General features: G+C 41.9%; 1 pseudogene; it reads left to right on the top strand.

The window, feature by feature from the left end:
* The window catches only part of LOC136334293 (transformer-2 protein homolog beta pseudogene), a 165,154-nt pseudogene that overhangs the window by 29,805 nt on the left and 113,497 nt on the right, over nt 1-21,852 (top strand).

Genomic DNA, 21,852 nt, shown 5'->3' with positions numbered 1-21,852 from the left:
CTGATGGTGTGACTGAATGGTAAGAAGTGACAGACAGGAAAGGTGGCAATGCGTAGAACACGGTTTCTCTGAGACAGGAGGAAGAGATGCTCTATCCACTGAGCCAACCGGCCAGGACAAACCCAGATTAAAGAAAAAAAAAAAAAGCGGGAATAGTTCAAAGAGGGAAAACTTTTGTTATGGTTGATGTCTCTCAAAAAGAAACTGGACCTCCAAAGTTTTGGAGATGTTTTCAGTCTCAAAAATTGATGATCCTTGGCCCTGGCCGGTTGGCTCAGCGGTAGAGCGTCGGCCTAGCGTGCGGGGGACCCGGGTTCGATTCCCGGCCAGGGCACATAGGAGAAGCGCCCATTTGCTTCTCCACCCCTCCGCTGCGCTTTCCTCTCTGTCTCTCTCTTCCCCTCCCGCAGCCAAGGCTCCATTGGAGCAAAGATGGCCCGGGCGCTGGGCATGGCTCTGTGGCCTCTGCCTCGGGCGCTAGAGTGGCTCTGGTCGCAATATGGCGGCGCCCAGGATGGGCAGAGCACCCCCCCCGGGGGGCAGAGCGCCGCCCCTGGAGGGCGTGCCGGGTGGATCCCGGTCGGGCGCATGCGGGAGTCTGTCTGACTGTTCCTCCCTGTTTCCAGCTTCAGAAAAATGAAAAAAAAAAAAAAAAGAAAAAAAGAAAAAAAAAATTGATGATCCTTAAAGTATGTTTGTTTGTTTAGTGTATCCTTGTTCTGATTTTAAACTCCAAATTTTGTTTTAAAAGGGAGGGGGGCGGGTTGGCTGTTTTTAGCAGAAGGGATTTGACAGTCTCTTGAGCAGGGATTTGCAGTCGCATTGTGTAACTCCACACTACTAGAACAGAATAAATATTTATCAGGATGGTGTTGAAATATTTATCTCTCCTTGTAGTTTTCCCCACCTTTTCCCGTTTATACTTTTGCTCCAGCTCTATCTGGAATGTTCTTGGCTGGAAGAGTATTTCCACAGATCCAATTTCTACCCCTCCTTCGACCACCATCCACTTTGCAGTCTTATGCATCCCTGCCACAGTAGCTCTTAAACCTTACCGCTCCACCCGTCTCTAGATCACGATAGCTCACACCACAGCAAGGACTCACGTCAGCTCCCTTGCTAGTGTACCCCGGTCTGGAAAAAGCAGAATCCAGTCTAAATTTTCACTTGCCCTATACCTAGCCCAACGCTCGGTTATGAATAACGAAAACGGAAAGCTGAGGGATGCATCATACTTTTTTCAGTTCAATAATCTGGACCTTCCATTAGGTCATTTCAAAAGGAGTTTGCATAGACAGCAGCATGGATTTCAGAAAGAGGAGGTAGGCAGCATGCTGGCTCCAAGAAGGCCTGAACAAGGGGCAAAACCGTGGTCTCTCCCTACCAACCTCCCCAGTCTTGGAAAGTTCCCGACTCCCGCCGGCTGGGAGCACGAAAGGAGGGCGAGATAAAAAATCTGGGGGGCAGGTAGACACGCAAGACCCGCGACTCCGGAACCAATTGAGCCACTGGCTGCAGAAAGGGAAGAGGCAGAGAAGGCTCCCCCCAAGGCAGAGACTGGCGCAGCGCGTCTGGGAACGCAAGTCACCGAGTAGCGGAGCGTCCGCCCCACTGCGAGCACGCAGCCGCCTAGCATTGAGCACGACCACGGCTGCTGCCACCGCTGCACACAAAGGCCGGAAGTGCGCTCACGTCAAACTGGAGAGGCGCTCTCTCTAGGACTCCGGAGGTCCCACATCTCGGTGTTTTCCCCAGGTTCAAGCACATCTTACCAAACAGCGCAAGAACCCCATTCCCGGGACGTGTACCCCACCCCAGAGGCCCCCAAATAAGTTAACGATAACAACAAAAAATTAGAAGTGAAATCCAGCAACTTACGTGTGGAGGAGAAACTCCACTTAAAATGCAGTCAGGTCTGTTTCAGCTAAGGGGTTGGAACACGGCGGTTTATCATACTGACTTCCTTTCCAGAGCATGAGGAATCTGATGCTTAGAGAAAGTTCTCACCTGCTTAGGGTTTCTCGGTGACATAGTTGTGTCAGAACCCAGGGCTGTGTCATGTCTTCTTTTCCATTTCCAGAGACAGCCTTTTAGCAGAACTGAATACTATTACAATTAAAGCTTATGCTTTCAAAATGGCAGTAAATATGTAATGTGAGTACACAAGAATTCAGAGAAGATCATCACATACCCATTAGGATGGCTAATATAAAAAAAACTAAATAACAAGTGTTTTCAAGAAGAAATTGGAACCTTTGTACATTCCTGGTGGGAATGTAAAATGGTGTATCTGAGACAGGCCAGTAAACCAAGACAAGTGGAATAGGAGGAGATAAGACATTTAAACAGCCAAGCAGTTAACAGCCATCCAGTAAATCACAAAATTCTGTTTTCTGTAACCAAGTGTAAATGGTTTACACTTCTCTCCAATCAAAGGGTAAATAGCATAAAGCACCCTACTCAGGGAGCTAGATAGCAGAAATATAATTAGTCAATAGTATTGTTTGTGCCAACCACACATGAGGATGAAGTTAACAGAATAAATCTCATTTGGTATATCAGCATACAGCAGATGAATATTCTATTGGGATCCTCCCCTAAGATCACCCCTAAACCCCCATTCTTAAAAAACCCTCAAAACAAAGGACCCACTGCACTCCCCCTCCCAGGTGCACTGCCAGCTGTGCCTCCCCCCCACCCCGACCCCTGCCCACAGAGGTAATCTTCTAAACTCTAAGTGTACTTACAAGACTTGCAACCAGAGGAGCAGTGGGCATGGTGGCTTGTCCTGGGCTAACCCCCTGAAATTGTCTCCAAGGCCCCCCTTCTCTGCTCATTTCTTTCCCATAAGGTTTCTAGAGGGCCAAGCCAGCCCCACCTAGGCTCTTTCCTGCTGCTTCTTCTATTCTAGGCCCATCCTTTGTTCACTGTCCCCTGTTTTAATAAACTTACTCTCAGAGTCACCTGGACTTGTGTTGTGAAATTTTTCCTGCACGAAGTCAAGAACCCACACAAAACAGAAGGGCCAAGTCCCCCATCTGGTAACATAGCCACTGTGGAAAATAGTATGGCAGCTCCTCAAAAAACCTAAAATGAAAATATTGTATATCCAACAATTTCAATTCTGGGTATATCTCCAAAGAATTAAAAGTAGGAACTTAAAGAGATATTGTACACCATGTTCATAGCAGCATCATAATAGCCAAAGGGTGAAAGGAATCTAAGTGTTTATAGACAATTGAATGGATTTACAAAATATGGCAAGTCCATACAATGGCATCTTATTCAGCCTTAAAAAGGAAGGAAATTCTGACACTGTGCTGCAAGATGCATGAACCTTGAGGAAATCGCATAAGTGAATAAGTCAGTTAGTAAAAGACAAATACTGTATGATTCCATTCATATGAGCTACCTAGGTAATCAAATTCACAGAGCCAGAAAGTAGAATGGTGGTTACCAGGGGTTCAGAGAGAGAGGGAAAAACAGGAAGTTATTGTCTAATGGGCATAACTTTTTTTTTTTTTTTTGAGAGAGAGACAGGAAGGGAGAGATGAGAAGCATCGACTCGTAGTTACATCACTCTTAGTTATTCACTGATTGTTTCTCATACTGCCTTGATTAGGGGGTGCTCAAGCCAAGCTGCAGCCCCTTACTCAAGCCAGCCACCTTGGGCTTCAAGCCAGCGACCTTGGAATCATGTTGATGATCTTCTACTCTAGCTGGTGACCCTGCGCTCAACTGATGAATCTGTGCTCAAGCCAGATGAGCCCTCATTCAAGCTGGAAACCTCAGGATTTTGAACCTAGGATCTCAAGTTGGTGCTCTATTCACTGCTCCACCACCGGTCAGGCTAATAGCCATACATTTTTAAATTTACAAGATGAAAAGAGTTCTGGAGATGGATGGTGGTGATAGTTGTACAACAATGTGAAAGTACTTAATGTCACTTGAACTGTTTATTTAAAAGTGGTTGAAATGGTAAATTTTATATTACATGTATTTTTACCTCACATACAAAAAAGAGCTCAGAGAATACACAATGTCATGTAAAAAGCATTTAGACATGTGCTAGAAAAATAGATTTCTGAAGTAGTAAACAGGCTTGGCAGCAGAATGTAAATAAATATTTGTAGATAATGATGTTAACCAATATTTCATGAATGAGAATGACAATGCCACCCCAGTCTCAGGTTTTTCTAAGTATTGGAACAAAAACGGAAATTCTGACAGGTACCAGGAAGGTTCTGGAAGGCTTTCAAAAAAGCTTATTATAATAGTTTGAGCAAATTATTCGGTATTTATAGAAAATTAGTACCAGGGAGAGCATTAGAAAAGTCCTGCCACTGTCAGAAGAAAAACGATTGAATACTTTTCACTCAGCATATTAATCCCTAATGTTCTGCATTTTATATAGCTTTGGGGAACCAGAAAAAGGCAACATTATTAGAAAATAATTCAGAATAATAATAATAATATAAATAATAATGACAATAATAATAATAATAATAATGAACTCCGGCAGCATCAGAGAAGTGAATTAACAAGAGGATGTGTGGAGAGAAGATAGGGAATATTCACAAGAGCACCTGGTCTTTCGGTTTGTAATCTCAAGACCCACACATAGCAGAACTGAATCCAGGCGAAACAGGGGCTGACCTTTCTATTCACACCCCTCTTTCTGCTCACTGTCACCCTTCCTAATTAAGGTTGATTAATATTTACATTGTACGGAGAGACGGCATTTTATTTATCCATTTACCTTTCAATGAACTCTTGGGTTGTTTCTCTCTTATCTTAACATCTAAAAAGAGAAATGATGGCTCTTACCTGTGTTGTCTGAGTATTGGGGAATGATTAGAAAGGACAGAGACTTGGGAAGATTCCAACATACTTGTCTGAGACATAACGAGAGAGGTGCAGTCTGATGAAAAAAAGGGCCACAGTTTGAGCTTAATTTGGTTTTGGTAACATCTTGGCTGTATAGGAAGAAAGGGAGGGGACAAGCAATGGTCTTAGTTTGAGTGATTGGGAGGATAAAGATGCCCTTAACTGAGATAGAGGAACCTGGAGAGGAAGAGGAGGGGTTGTTTTGTTTTCTTTGGGGACGGGGTGGAGTGGGGAAAACAATGCTGGAGTTTGGACTTGTGGTGGTACTACAGTGCCTTCAGGACATCCAGACGGAAATGCTGGAGGACAGGTATGAAAACGGAGTGAGACAGTGCCAGAATTATAAGAGGGACCGACAAATACACTTGAAGAGCAAAGTCCTCCTCTCCCCTCCTTGCTATCACTGCCCTTTCTTAGAGCGGCTGGAAGAACGTCTATCCTGCTAGCAGGGTACATAGCCCCCTCTCCTGGCAATGACATGAAACTGCAACTAACCTACAGCCTCGGCCAGAAATGTCTTGCCTGAATCCTGAAAGCCACAGCTTTTCCCCATTAGCCTAAGAAGAAAATTAAATTTTATTCCAGAGTATACGTACTTAACCAATAATTCGAACTAACTCACGTAAACACTGTTTTGTATCTTTTTTGGGGGAATGAGGGAAGGTAGTACAGCTAGTGCTCGACTTACGACCAAGATTGGTTCCGACAGACTGGTCATAACATGATTTGGTCGTAAGTTTTGTAGGCTATATGTACAGTACTGTGAAATGATGTTATAAAAATCTTTAAGTCATATTTTATCATAATTTTCTTTCATTATTGTTATATATCATAATTTTCTTTGTTCCTTTTATGCCATTTGTATCATCTCTACACCATTTTGTTTCTTATTTTTACATTTGTCAGGTTTAAGTAAAACACTGCATTACCAGTACAACTGGTTTAATATTTGCAAAACATACAAAATTACAAAATACAGGTGCACACAAAAATGCAAAATACAGATGTAAAAAATACCATAGGAAACATTTTCCCAATTGCAAAACATCAAAATATATAAACATGTACGAAACATTTTATTGGCCAGCACTGTTGTACGCCCAGCTGGGCAACGCTTGCGCTGCCAGACGCGGAGCAGTAGTGGCTAGCGGTTGTGGTCGTAAAGTTGAATGGTCGTAAGTTGCATAGATCGTAAGTTGATCAATACCTGTAGTATATTAACTTATTCCTACATCTAAAGACAAATATTTCTCAAAAAGTATAAAACAATTATTTCAGAAGGCAACTTAGTAATATGTATCAAGAAGCTTTAAAAAGTCATGCATGGCCCTGGCCAGGTGGTTCAGTGGATAGAATGTTGTCCTGGCGCATTGAGGTCGCAGGTTTGATCCTGAGTCAGGGTATGTATGAAAAGCAATCAATGAATGCACAGCTAAACAGAACAACTAAGTGGAATAATGAGTTGATACTTATCTCTCTCTTTTTCCCTCCCACCCCTAAATCAATGGAAAAAATTAAAGACAGGTATGAAGATATCACAGCAATATTTATACTATCAAAACTGGAAACAGCAAAAACCTTGGACATAGGGACATGTCCCTATGCAATTTTATGTCCTAGTTAAGCCATGTTACAGTTTCAGTCATAGTTCAGTTTCATGTCATAGTTCAGTTTCATGTCATAGTTAAGCTACGGAACATCAATTCAATGGAATATTATCACTGGAGAGCAAACCCTTTCACAGGATAGTCCAGGACATGAGAAATAATTAGGATGTATATTGTATTTGCAAATTTATATATTTTAAAAAAGTTGATGTCTAAAAATAATAAAAATGTTTAGAAAAATTATATTTAAGGGATCGGATTTGTTGAGTTTTCCTCTTTTTTTTAATAAATTTTTATTAATGTTAATAGGATGACATTAATAATTCAGGATACATATATTCAAAGAAAACATGTCTAGGTTATCTTGTCATTAAATTATGTTGCATACCCCTCGCCCAGAGTCAGATTGTCTTCCGCCACCCTCTATCTAGTTCTCTGTGCCTCTCCCCCTCCCCCTAAATCTCTCCCTCCCTCCCTCCTGCGTCCTCTCTCCCCCCACCCCTGCTAACCACCACACTCTTGTCCATGTCTCTTAGTCTCGTTTTTATGTTCCACCAATGTATGGAATCATGTAGTTCTTGTTTTTTTCTGATTTACTTATTTCACTCTGTATAATGTTATCAAGATCCCACCATTTTGCTATAAATGATCTAATGTCATCATTTCTTATGGCTGAGTAGTATTCCATAGTGTATATGTGCCACATCTTCTTTATCCAATCTTCTACTGAAGGACTTTTTGGTTGTTTCCATGTCTTGGCCACTGTGAACAGTGCTGCTATGAACATGGGGCTACATGTGTCTTTACGTATCAATGATTCTGAGGTTTTGGGGTATATACCCAGTAGAGGGATTGCTGGGTCATAAGGTAGTTCTATTTGCAGTTCTTTGAGGAACCACCATACTTTCCTCCATAGTGGTTGTACTACTTTACATTCCCACCAACAGTGTATGAGGGTTCCTTTTTCTCCACAGCCTCTCCAACATTTGTTATTACCCGTCTTGTTGATAATAGCTAATCTAACAGGGGTGAGGTGGTATCTCATTGTAGTTTTGATTTGCATTTCTCTAATAACTAATGAAGCTGAGCATCTTTTCATATATCTGTTGGTGATTTGTATCTCTTCCTGGGAGAAGTGTCTGTTCATGTCCTCTTCCCATTTTTTTATTGGATTGTTTGTTTGTTTGTTGTTGAGTTTTATGAGTTCTTTGTAAATTTTTTATATTAGGCCCTTATCTGAGCTGTCGTTTGAAAATATCAGTTCCCATTTAGTTGGCTGTCTGTTTATTTTGATATCAGTTTCTCTTGCTGAGCAAAAACTTTTAATTCTGATGTAGTCCCATTCATTTATCTTTGCCTTCACTTCTCTTGCCATTGGAGTCAAGTTCATAAAATGTTCTTTAAAACCCAGATCCATGAGTTTAGTACCTATGTCTTCTTCTATGTACTTTATTGTTTCAGATCTTATATTTAGGTCTTTGATCCATTTTGAATTAATTTTAGTACACGGGGACAGGCTGTAGTCGAGTTTCATTCTTTTGCATGTGGCTTTCCAGTTTTCCCAACACCATTTGTTGAAGAGGCTTTCTTTTCTCCATTTTGTGTTGTTGGCCCCTTTATCAAAGATTATTTGACCATATATATGTGATTTTATTTCTGGGCTTTCTATTCTGTTCCATTGGTCTGAGTGTCTATTTTTCTGCCAATACCATGCAGTTTTGATTATTGTGGCCCTATAATATAGTTTAAAGTCAGGTATTGTAATGCCCCCAGCTTCATTCCTTTTCCTTAGGATTGCTTTGGCTATTCGGGGTTTTTTATAGTTCCATATAAATCTGATGATTTTTTGTTCCATTTCTTTAAAAAATGTCATAGGAATTTTGATGGGAATTGCATTAAATTTATATATTACTTTGGGTAATATGGCCATTTTAATTATATTTATTCTTCCTATCCAAGAACAAGGAATATTTTTCCATCTCATTGTGTCTTTTTCTATTTCTCTTAGCAATGCCTTGTAGTTTTCTTTATATAGGTCTTTTACATTCTTTGTTATGTTTATTCCTAGGTATTTTATTTTTTTTGTTTGCAATCGTGAAGAGGATTATTTTTTTGAGTTCGTTTTCTAATATTTCATTGTTGGCATATAGAAAGGCTATGGACTTCTGTATGTTAATTTTGTATCCTGCGACCTTACTGTGTTGGTTTATTGTTTCTAGTAATCTTTTTGTGGAGTCCTTTGGGTTTTCGATGTATAGGATCATATCATCAGCAAAAAGTGATACCTTTACTTCTTCTTTTCCGATATGGATGCCTTTTATTTCTTTGTCTTATCTGATTGCTCTGGCCAGAACTTCTAGCACTACATTAAATAAGAGTGGAGAGAGTGGACACCCCTGTTGTGTTCCTGATTTAAGGTGGAAAGTCCTCAGTTTTACGCCATTTAATATGATGTTGGCTGATGGTTTATCATATATGGCCTTTATTATGTTGAGATATTTTCCTTCTATACCCATTTTGTTGAGAGTCTTAAACATAAAATTGTGTTGTATTTTATCGAAAGCCTTTTCTGCATCTATTGATAAGATCATGTGGTTTTTGTTCTTTGTTTTGTTGATATGGTGTATTACGTTAACTGTTTTACGTATGTTGAACCATCCTTGAGATTCTGGGATGAATCCCACTTGATCATGATGTATTATTTTTTTAATATGTTGTTGTATTCGATTTGCCAGTATTTTGTTTAGTATTTTAGCATCTGTATTCATTAGAGATATTGGTCTGTAGTTTTCTTTTTTTGTGCCATCCTTGCCAGGTTTTGGTATGAGGGTTATGTTGGCCTCATAAAATGTGTTTGGAAGTATTGCTTCTTCTTCAATTTTTTGGAAGACTTTGAGTAGAATAGGAACCAAGTCTTCTTTGAATGTTTGATAGAATTCACTTGTATAACCATCTGGACCTGGACTTTTATTTTTGGGGAGGTTTTTAATAGTTTTTTCTATTTCCTCCCTGCTGATTGGTCTGTTTAGGCTTTCTGCTTCTTCATGACTCAGTTCAGGAAGGTTGTATTGTTCTAGGAATTTATCCATTTCTTCTAGATTGTTGTATTTGGAGGCATATAGTTTTTCATAGTATTCTACAATAATTCTTTGTATATCTATGATGTCTGTGGTGATCTCTCCTCTTTCATTTTGGATTTTATTTATTTGAGTCCTGTGTCTTTTTTCCTTGGTGAGTCTTGCCAAGGGTTTGTCGATTTTGTTGATCTTTTCAAAGAACCAGCTCCTTGTTTTATTAATTTTTTCTATAGTTTTTCTGTTCTCTATTTTGTTTATTTCTGCTCTGATTTTTATTATCTCCTTTCTTCGGCTGGTTTTGGGTTGTCTTTGTTCTTCTTTTTCTAGTTCCTTAAGGTGTGAAGTTAAGTGGTTTACTTCGGCTCTCTCTTGTTTGTTCATATAGGCCTGAAGTGATATGAACTTTCCTCTTATTACTGCTTTTGCTGCATCCCAGAGCTTCTGATATGTCGTATTTTCATTTTCATTTGTCTGTATATATCTTTTGATCTCTGCGCTTATTTATTCTTTGACCCATTCATTTTTTAGAAGTATTTTGTTTAGTTTCCACAATTCTGTGGGTTTTTCCCCCTCTTTTTTACAGTTGAATTCTAGTTTCAAGGCTTTATGATCAGAGAATATGCTTGGCACAATTTCAATTTTTTTAAATTTGCTGATATTGTCTTTGTGGCCCAACATATGGTCAATTCTTGAGAATGTTCCATGTACACTAGAGAAAAATGTATACTCTGTCACTTTGGGATGAAGTGTCCTGTAGATGTTTATCATATCCAGTTGTTCTAGTATTTCATTTAAGGCCACTATATCTTTATTGATTCTCTGTTTGGATGACCAATCTAGAGCCATCAGCGGTGTATTGAGGTCTCCAAGTATGATTGTATTTTTGTCAGTTTTTGTTTTAAGATCAATAAGTAGCTGTCTTATATATTTTGGTGCTCCTTGGTTTGGTGCATATATATTAAGGATTGTTATGTCTTCTTGATTCAACTTCCCCTTAATCATTATGAAATGACCATTTTTGTCTCTGAGTACTTTTTCTGTCTTGTAGTCAGCATTATTAGATATGAGTATTGCTATACATGCTTTTTTTTGGGTGTTGTTTGCTTGGAGTATTGTTTCCCAGCCTTTCACTTTGAATTTGTTTTTATCCTTGTTGCTTAGATGAGTTTCTTGTAGGCAGCATATAGTTGGATTTTCTTTTTTAATCCATTCTGCTACTCTGTGTCTTTTTATTGGTAAGTTTAATCCATTTACATTTAGTGTAATTATTGACACTTGTGGGTTCCTATTGCCATTTTATAAATTGCTTTCTGTTAGTTTTGTATCTTGTTTGATTCTTCTCTTTTGTTTTTCTATCGTTTGTTTTTGTTTGTTTGTATTTCATACTTCTTTCCTCTGTTGCTACCTTTTTTAAGCCAAGTGTTTTTGTGGTGGTTTTTTCAAGGGTGGTTACCATTAAGTAATGAAAAGGGTACCTACCATATTCATTGTAGTACCCTTTCTTGTGAGTATTTCTGCGCTTCATCGTCCTTTGCTACTGCTAATCTTCATCCTTTCTCCCCTTTTTTTTTCTTTTGTTGTCACAGTTTAAGTTTGGTTTTATTGTTTTCTTGGTGGAGCTGTTACTTGTGGTTATGTTTTCTTTTTTCTTTGAATCTGGTTGGAAAATCCCCTTTAGTATTTCCTGGAGTGGGGGCTTTCTGATGATAAATTTTCTCATCTTTTCTGTATTTGTGAATATTTTTATATCTCCTTCATACTTGAAGGATAGCTTTGATGGGTATAGTATTCTTGGCTGAAAGTTCCTCTCTTTCAGGGCTTTAAATATTGGGGTCCACTCTCTTCTAGCTTGTAGAGTTTCTGCTGAGAAATCTGATGATAATCTAATAGGCCTTCCTTTATATGTTGTATTCTTCTTTTCCCTGGCTGCCTTGAGAATTTTTTCTTTGTCATTGGTTTGTGTCATCTTCATTATGATGTGCCTTGGAGTGGGTTTGTTGGGGTTAAGAAAACTCGGTGTTCTGTTTGCTTCTTGAATTTGAGGCTTTAATTCTTTCCACAGGCTTGGGAAGTTCTCATCTATTATTTGTTTGAGTATATTCTCCATTCCATTTTCTTTCTCTTCTCCCTCTGATATACCTATTATTCTTATGTTATTCTTTCTGATGGAGTCAGACAATTCCTGTAGGGCTTTCTCGTTTTTTATTATTTTTGAGTCTCTTCTTCTATCTGTTGTGCCTCAAGTTGCTTGTCTTCTATTTCACTAATCCTGTCTTCTATCTGGGCTGTTCTATTAGCTAAGCTTGTTACCTCATTTTTCAGCTCTTGAATTGAGTTTTTCATTTCTGTTTGATTTGTTTTTATAGTTTCAATTTCCTTGGTAATATATTCTTTGTGATCATTGAGTTGTTTTCTGATTTCCCTAAATTGCCTTTCTGTGTTTTCTTGTATATCTCTGAGTATTTTTAAGATTTCTATTATAAATTCTCTGTCATTTGGCTCCAAGGCTTCCAATATGTTAAATCTTTTCTCCATAGATTTTTCCACATCTATTTGTGTTACCTCTCTGTCTTTTGTGTATCCATAATGTTCAATTTTCTTTTTCTTATTGGCATCTGAAGGTGGTCTTGATAATAGTGTTAATTAGAATTAATAAAAAATAAAAAGGAAAAGAAAAAAAAAGAAAAAAGGAAAACACTCCACAAAAAAAAAGTAATAATTTATTATTTCCCCCTTTTTTTCTTTCTTCTCTTCTCCTCCTCTCACCTCCTTAGGGAAATATCGTGATGACCTGTGAATTATATTATGCTAAATGGAACAAAAACTGCCTATAATGTAGGGCCTGATTTGGGGTGAAGAGTTCAAGGGGCAAAAAAGGGAGTAGGGACCTACTAAATACAAAAAAAAAAAGGGAGAAAATCTTAGACAAGCATAAAATGATTTGCTTGTAAGTGATGGTCGACTAAGAGATATAATGAGAGGGATGAGAGGGAAACAGAAAAAAGGAGAGAAAAAACAATAATTAAAGAAGAAAAAAATAAAAATAAAAATAATAAGTAAAAGTCTGTTGTATTAAGTGGAGCGAAGACTAAATACAATGGAGACTTTGGGTTGGGAGGAATGCTAGTGAGTTAAAAAGCAATATAAAAAGTGCCCAAAATGCCACAAAAACAAACAAATAAAGGAAAACCAAGAACAAAAGCAGAAGAAAAAAAAGAACAACAACAACAACAAAAAACCCACAAAAACTTGAGTCCCAAATTAAATAATTTGTTCGTGATTGAGGCTTAAATGGGAGGAAAAGTAAAAGGAGAAAAGAAGAAATGAATAGAAAGGAAATAATAAGAGTATGAGAGAAACGAAGGAAGAAAAAAAGGAAAGAAAAAAAAACAAAGGGGAGAGAGTCAGAGTTAAGGGTTTTGGAGTGTAACCCTAAAGGAGAGTTAGGATGAAGAAAAGAAATAAAATGTAACACTCATGGGTAGTGTAGTTCAAGAAAAGGGTAGCATAAGATGGGCAGAGAGTAAAAGGACCGAGGTGGAAGAAATAGAAATAATAATAAAGGCAATAAGATAGAAGAAAGAAACAACAACAACAAAGAATTAGTGGAACAAGTTATAAAGTCTGTGGATTTTTCTTGATTTTGAGAGGTTAACTTCTTCCTTTTTTCTTTTCTCTCCCTCTTCCTGGTCGGTGACTCTGTACCCCAGGTTCTGCCCCTGTGTCACTCTTAGGTAGGGATTTGCAGTTGATGGGATTCTATGGCAATGTCATATAATTGGCTTTAGTCTCGCTGGTAGTCAAGGCTTGTTGGCATTTGCAGAGTCCAACAATGAGAGAGTTTGCTTTCCTGGAGTCTCTTTCCTAGTCTCCCCTTCCTGAATTAGCAGCCTGGTGATCCAGCTATGAGGCTGCCACTGCTTCTGTCTGGGGAGTAAGAGGCTCAAAGAGCTGGGAAATCCTCACTCTATCCTCACTCAGCGCAAGGCTCTGGGTAAGGCTCTGGCAGTCAGAGCCTCCAGCGTAATCAGGTGGGGCTGGGAGTCAATTGTTGTCAAGGTGACTGTTCAGCGCCTATCATTCAGTTGGACCACTCAACCCAGGCTTTCCACACTTGGTAGCCTGTTTTGGCTGGGAAGAAGAAGCACTAGTCGCTGTTTGCTTTATGGATCTTAATATCTGCCAAGTCCCTCTTGTTAGGTATATCCCTGAATATGGAGGCTCTGTCAATCAGAAGTTGCCCCCGCCCCTTTAGCGAAAGGCACTGAAAAATATCACGCCTCTTGTCTTGGATCGCTGAACTGGGAGAGATCTTATCAATTAGAGCCCCGTGGGTGCGTAGATTTCGTGGGTTAAGCTAATTTCAGTGATTGGATCCGCAGCTGTGCTCCAGAAAGTATTTCAGGCTGCCTGCGCGCCCCTCCCCCCAACGCTTGATTGTTAGCTTGAATGGCTGGGTGAGGTGCCCCGCCCATGGAGAGAATCTCCTGACTAGGAAAGACAGCCTTGGTGCCCCTCCGGGACCGCGGCTCGGGGCGCTCGTGTGTGCGCGCGGTTTCTCAGCACGCCAGTGGCCGGGGACCGCGCCCGGGGCGCGCGTGGGGTTTCTCCGCACGCCAGTGGCCGGGGACCGCGGCACGGGGCGCGCGCGCGCGGTTTCTCGTCACACCAGTGGTTGGAGCGCGGCACGGGGGGCGCGTGCGCGGTTTCTCAGGGTATGCTGGGGCGGTCGCCAGTGCCCAGGCTGCCGTCCCGAGTGTGGGCGGGCAGCTGCACGTGTGGGTTGACTCACCACAGGTGTACTCCCTCCTCGGCAACAGTCCTTTTGCTTTCAGTGTGTGTGTGGAACTCCGGAATGCTCCGAGGATAAATTTTTCTGTTTCTAGTTGATAAATTTGTTGAAATTTTGGGGAGATCTGTCGGACGCACTGCTCACGGCGCCATTTCCATGACGTCACTCGAATTTTCTTCTTTATACTTTATTTTAATATACAAAATTTTCTTAATGAATGTGCAATATTATATAATACATATTTTAAGTTTATACTAATAGTACATTTAGTGATAGTTTGTCTTTGTGATTGCCTAATATTTATATAGCCTCAAAAAATGTCTTTCAAATGTCTCTAAATTCCTATCTGAAGAGTATGTCTGACTTTGAACTTGGATGAGTAAGTACAGTGAATATAGCACTGACCTTATAATCATAATTTTCTTCTTGTTCCCAGGAAGGGATCAAGTTCAGCCTCTGTCATTCATGGACCACATGAACTTGGCCAGGCCATTTCCTTTTTAAACTTCCATTTAAAACTAGTATCCATTCCTGCTGTGAACCTGATTTTCCTGCCTCCAAATTCCTCTGTCCACAGATTCATGGACTTCCTGAAGCCCCAAAGCATTAAGCTATTCAGAAAGATGAATTCACTGCTATGTACAACCAGCAAGTATTTAAGATTTAAAAATTTATTTTCTTTTTGTTTTTTGTATTTTTCTGAAGTTGGAAACAGGGAGGCAGTCAGACAGACTCCAGCATGCGCCTGACTGGGATCCACCTGGCATGCCCACCAGGGGGCGATGCTCTGCCCATCTGGGGTGTTGCCCTGTTGCAACCAGAGCCATTCTAGCGCCTGAGGCAAAGGCCACAAAGCCATCCTCAGCGCCGGGGCCAACTTTGCTCCAATGGAGCCTTGGCTGCGGGAGGGGAAGAGAGAGATAGAAAGGAAGGAGAGGGGGAGGGGTGGAGAAGCAGATGGGCGCTTCTCCTGTGTGCCCTGGCTGGGAATCAAACCCGGGACTCCTGCACGCCAGGCTGACACTCTACCACTGAGCCAACCGGCCAGGGCCTAAGATTTAAAAATTTAAACAGAATAATACACGTTAACTAAATTTCATTTTAAAAGCCATTAAGTATTTTCCTTTTATTATGAAATATGTTTTTTAAAATATATAATCAAAGTCTACAAATAGATTTTTATTTATTTTTTAAAATTTATTGATTTTAGAGTGACAGAGAGGAAGGGAGAGAGAGAGAGAGAGAGAGAGAGAGAGAGAGAAGCATTCTTATGCTGTTCCACTTTAGTTGTGTACTCATTGATCATTTCCTGTATATACCCTGACTGGGAGTCGAACCTACAACCTTGGTGTTTTGGGATGATGCTCTAACTGACTGAACTAACTGGCCAGGGCATGAAATATTTCTATGATAGAAAATGTAGGCCCTGGCTGGGTGCTCAGTTCGATATCTGATCAGGGCACATACAAGAATCAACCTGTGAATGCATAAATAAGTGAAACTGCAAATTGATGTTTCTCTTGCTCCCTTCCTCTTTGTCTCTCTAAAATCAATAATGAGCCTGACAAGGCGATGATGCAGTGGATAAAGTGTCGGACTGGGATACAGAGGACCCAGGTTCGAGACCCCAAGGTTGCCAGGTTGAGCACGGGCTCATCTGGTTTGAGCAAAAGCTCATCAGCTTGGACCCAAGGTCGCTGGCTTGAGCAAGGGGTTACTTGGTCTGCTGAAGGCTCGTAGTCAAGGCATATATGAGAAAGCAGTCAATGAACAACTAAAGTGTCGCAACGAAAAACTGATGATTAATGCTTCTCATCTCTTTCTGTTCCTGTCCGTCTGTCCCTATCTATCCCTCTCTCTGACTCTCTCTCTATCTCTGTAAAAAAACAAAAACAAAAACAAAAAAACCAGAGTTGTGCAAGCATCACCACAATCAACTTCAGAGGATTTTTATTTGTTTATTTATTTGTTTGTTTATTTATTTATTTATTTATTTTTCTCTGTATTTTTCTGAAGCCGGAAACGGGGAGAGACAGTCAGACAGACTCCCGCATGCGCCCAACTGGGATCCACCCAGCACGCCCACCAGGGGGCGATGCTCTGCCCACCAGGGGGCGATGCTCTGCCCCTCCAGGGCGTCGCTCTGTTGCGACCAGAGCCAGTCTAGCGCCTGGGGCAGAGGCCGAGGAGCCATCCCCAGAGCCCAGGCCATCTTTGCTCCAGTGGAGCCTCGGCAGCGGGAGGGAAATAGAGAGACAGAGAGGAAGGAGAGGGGGAGGGGTGGAGAAGCAGATGGGTGCTTCTCCTGTGTGCCCTGGCCGGGAATTGAACCCAGGACTTCTGCACGCCAGGCCGATGCTCTACCACTGAGCCAACCGGCCAGGGCCATCAGAGCATTTTTATTACTCCCCAAAGAGATCCTGCACAAAAGTTAGTGGTTGTTTGCCATTCCACCTACCTCCAGCTCTAGTCAACCACTAATTTACTGCCTGACTCTATAGACTTGCCTGTTCTGGACATTTCCTATAAATAGAATCATACAATATATATCTTTGTGATTACCTTCTTTCACTTACTCTAATGTTTTCAAGGTTCATCCATGTGCTAGCATGTGTTGGTACTTCCTGTTTTTATTGATGAATAATATTCTATTATATGAACAGACTACATTTTATTTATCTAATGATGGGGATGTGTTTTTTTTCTACCTTTTGGCTATTATGAATAATGCTGTTGTAAACATTCCTGTACATATTTTTAGGAGGACATATATTTTTATTTCTCTCTCTCTCTGTTTTTCCATTGATTTGAGATAGAGAGAGGAAAGGGGAAGAAAGAAGGTAAGGGAGAGAGAGAGAGAGAGAGAGAGAGATAGAAAGTAGCATCAACTTGTTGTTTCACTTAGTTGTTCCATTTAGTTGTGCACTCATTGGATGCTTCTCATATGTGGGCACGGGGATGACGCTCTCTCCACTGAGCCTCCCAGAGGCCAGGGCCTGTTTTTATTTCTTTTGGGATGTACCTGGGAGTAGAATTGCTGGGTCATATGGCATCTCTGTCTAACTTTTGGAGGAACTGACAAACTGTTTTCCATTTTCCATTCCTACTAGTGTTTGAGTTTCAATTTTCCACATCCTCACCAGCATTGGTTGTCTGTATTTTTTACTCTGACCATTCTAGTATGTGTGAAGTATTATCTTATTGTGGTTTTGATCTATCTCATTTCTTAATTTGCATTTTCTTATTTACTAGTGAAGTTGAGTATCTATTTATTGTCCATTCCTATTTTCTCTTCTATGAATGTCCTGTTTATAATATTTGCCCATTCCTCACTTGCCTTTACTTATTGATTTTTTGGTATTTTAAAAATACATTTTGATATTAATTTTTTTGCTGATTTTATGCACTTTTTTTTTGAGAGAGAAAGAGACAGGAAGGGAGAGAGATGAGAAGCATCGACTTGTAGTTGTGCCACTTTAGTTGTTCATTGATTGCTTCTCATATGTGCCTTGATGGGGGCAGGGGCTCAAGCCGTACCAGTAACCCCTTGCTCAAACCAGCAACCTTTGGACTCAAGCCAGCGACCATAAGTTTATTTCAATAATCTCACACTCAAGCCAGCAACCCCATGTTCAAGCTGGAGTGCCTGTGCTCAAGCTGGATGAGCCCATGCACAAGCCGGTGACCTTGGAGTTTTTTTAAAATTTATTTTATTTTTATTTATTCATTTTAGAGAGGAGAGAGAAAGGGAGAGAGAGAGAGAAGAGAGAGACAGAGAGAGAAGGTGGGGAAGAGCTGGAAGCATCAACTCCCATATGTGCCTTGACCAGGCAAGCCCAGGGTTTCGAACCGGTGACCTCAGCATTTCCAGGTCGACGTTTTATCCACTGCACCACCACAGGTCAGGTGACCTTGGAGTTTTTGAACTTGATGTCAGCATTCCAGGTCAATGCTCCATTTACTGCACCAGCACTAGTCAGGCACATTTTAAGTTTTAATGAAGTAGACATTAATCAATCTTTCTTTTTTGTTAATTTTTTTAGTCTTGTTTAGGAAATCCTTCTTTCCCCCATGATTATTAAATAAAATATTTTTCAATAGCAAATTTAAGAACTTGCTTTTCAGTTTTTACATTAAAATTTTAATGCAGGCCCTGGCCGGTTGGCTCAGCGGTAGAGTGTTGGCCTGGTGTGCGGGAGTCCCGGGTTCGATTCCCTGCCAGGGCACACAGGAGAAGCGCCCATCTGCTTCTCCACCCCTCCTCCTCTCCTTCCTCTCTCTCTCTCTCTTCCCCTCCCACAGCCAAGGCTCCATTGGAGCAAAGTTTGCCTGGGTGCTGAGGATGGCTCCATGGCCTCTGCCTCAGGCGCTAGAATGGCTCTGGATGCAACAGAGCGACGCCCCAGAGGGGCAGAGCATCGCCCCCTGGTGGGCGTGCCGGGTGGATCCCAGTCGGGTGCATGCTGGAGTCTGTCTGACTGTCTCCTCATTTCCAGCTTCAGAAAAATGAAAAAAAAAATTTTAATGCAGAGCAATTTGGCCTTTATTTCATACTTTCCTTTTCTGTGTTTGCTTTAGAGGATTCCCTCTCAAGACTTGGACACAGCAACCTGTGGGGAGGGAAAGCGGTAAGTGTGTAAGTAATATGGAGAAGTGTATCAGGAGCATCATTTGTTCCCCAGTCTGAGCTGCACATTCTGCAATTTCTGCCTCACTGGTGTGAATCATACATAAGTACCTATTCATGGGGCAGAGGTTTTTCTGCCCCTGGGGCTCCCACACAGCCTTAGAGTTTGCCCAATTTCCTATGCAGCAACACTCTGGCCATTAGCCAGATTTCCCCTGAATCTTTACCTTCCAACAAAGCTGATGTTTAGCCACATGCCAGTGGGGGTTCTGTTGATCCCATTGTTCTAACCCAAATGTCCCATAGGGTCGGGATTGGGAAACAGTGGACTGGGGCAGGGAGACTGTTACCTGGCTCCCCAGGCTCAATTTCAACCCTGTTCAAAGAAGTGGGGACAGAAATGGAAAAGACATCAGCAACCCGACAGCACCCTCACCACTGCTCGCCCTCTCCCACCAGTCTCTGTGTGTCATCGCTCTTTGGGCCCGCATAATCTATCTTTGATTTCTTACTCACTGATTTCATTTTTTTTTCCTTGTAAGCCCACAAAACATCCTCTGCACTTGTACATCAGGTAATGTACTTCCAGCACACCCAGATTTTCTCTCTTCTCTGTTCATGCCTCCCAGCAAGACTGAAGGCACTATTGGTCCCAAATCTGGATTCTTTGGAAGACAATTGGTTTGATCATTTGGTTGAAAGGTTCATACCAGGGGTCCCCAAACTATAGCTGGCAGGCCACATGTGGCCCCCTGAGGCCATTTATCAGCCCCCCCCTCACTTCTGGAAGGGGCACCTCTTTCATTGGTGGTCAGTGAGAGGAGCATAGTTCCCATTGAAATACTGGTCAGTTTGTTGATTTAAATTTTCTTTTTCTTTATTTTAAATATTGTATTTGTTCCCGTTTTGGTTTTTTTTACTTTAAAATAAGATATGTGCAGTGTGCATAGGGATTTGTTCATAGTTGTTTTTTTTTTTTTTTTTTTTTTTTTTTTGGTGGGCCATAGTCTTTAATCCTAGCTTGCACCCAGCGGGCAAGTAAAAATACACACTGGGCTCCAAAACCCAATCACATTCAGTGCTCACAAAGCCACTGACTTATCCGAGTTTCCTAGAATCAAAGGTTTCTAGCTCACCAGCCTTATTCTCCTCAGTTCCCCATCTCCTTCCTTATCCCAGATACAAACTGTACAAACTGGCATCTCACTCAGCACTCCACCATCTTGGCTGCTTTTCCTGGCCTCCTCCACGTGGCCTCCTTCTGCTGCTGGCTCTACTCTCTCTGCTCTCTCATGCTAACCTCAGGAACCAAGCGCGCAAGCTCCTGCTCCGTCCCCATTTTATAGTGTAGAAATCCAAACCCTTAATCCAATATACAAAATAGGGAAGTCTCTAATACAAAGTCACTTCTCTGAGGCATGATTGGATTGTACCACTCCACATCAAAACGGGTGGGAAAGGCTTAATCCCAAAACCAAGCCCCAGGCTACAAACACATTAATATTACCTGGGCAAAGGCCTCCACGTGGGCAGCACCACTCCAACAAAGTGAGCATAATACATTTTATCTGCCCAACAATCCACCCCTATGCTCACTTTACTACCCACAATCTATACCACCGGCATCCCTGTGCAAGGAAATTAGGACATTACACAAATTACAACAGCAAAAATCATACAGTTTCAACAATTACAAAGGTACACTTCACCAGTCTCTGAGCACTTTGCCCAAAGCGCAAAATGTCCTCAGCCTACAGGAAAAGCTTCCTGGGGCAGGGGAGTGCTTCCAGCAAAGCCACCCCCCACCCCCATCAGGGTATTTCACATTGTCCAAAATCTGTAATCTGTAAATCCATCCAACAAAGGAGCCAATGCCCACTCCGGTCGTAGTCCAGGAAATCAGTCCGTGCACATGGGCCATCAGCCACCCCCCTCATCCCTGCCATCCTGGCAGGTCTTACACTGTCCCAAAGAGGGGCACGTGGCAATGGCAGTCAGTATTTCCATCTTGGCTCTGGAGAGCATGATAGCGTCCATCCTATGTCCCCAAAATCGCAGACCTACCAGGGCTGTAGTAGGTGCTCCCTCCAGCTGCACTTTCACCTTCTGGAGACTGCGGATTACAACTCCAGCTCGATTCTCCTTATCCTCCAAAGAGGAACTGAAAACACCAGCTCCCACTGCCAGGCTCGAGTCCTGGGCCGCTGCCGGGCCCGAGTCCTAGGCTGCTGTCGCCTTCTGCTCCGCAGACCTTGCAGCTCCAGCCCTGGCCTCAGCCTCAGCCTCAGCCCTGGCCTCCTGCTGCTGCTGGCTCTCCACAACATCCAGGGCAATCTGCAACTCACGAACTTGTGAATCCTCCTCCAGCAGCTGCTCCATTTCCAGGCGAATCTCGTGAACCTGGTCAGGCTCCTCCTCCTCCAGCACTTCCTCCAGCTCCAGGGTCGGCATCTCTTTCTCCCATGTTTGCTCCAGCTCCTTCCGCTGCTTGGTTTGCAGGTCCCAGGCAGCCTCTTCCACAGAGCTCTCGGTTTCCTCACGCATGACTGTAAAAGTCAGCCAGTCTACGATCCCCAAAAGGACAGCCATGGGGAACCCTAACACTAGCCAGTCCTCTACTCCACCACTCAAAGGCTCCTTGCCGATCTGTATCGAATCCTGCCGACTACGCCAAATGTAAAGCCAGAGGCTAGGGCCACCATCAGAGCAGCCCAGCCCATGCTGGTTCGCATTGGATTTGGACAGTCGGTAAAGAAACAACGGAGCCACAAACTGGTGGGCCATAGTCTTTAATCCTAGCTTGCACCCGGCGGGCAAGTAAAAATACACACTGGGCTCCAAAACCCAATCACATTCAGTGCT

This window comes from Saccopteryx bilineata, chromosome 4, assembly GCF_036850765.1.
Source record: "Saccopteryx bilineata isolate mSacBil1 chromosome 4, mSacBil1_pri_phased_curated, whole genome shotgun sequence".
NCBI lineage: Eukaryota > Metazoa > Chordata > Mammalia > Chiroptera > Emballonuridae > Saccopteryx > Saccopteryx bilineata.
The sequence above is the reverse complement of the archived record's forward strand: the minus strand, read 5'-3'. Positions and strand labels throughout refer to the sequence as shown.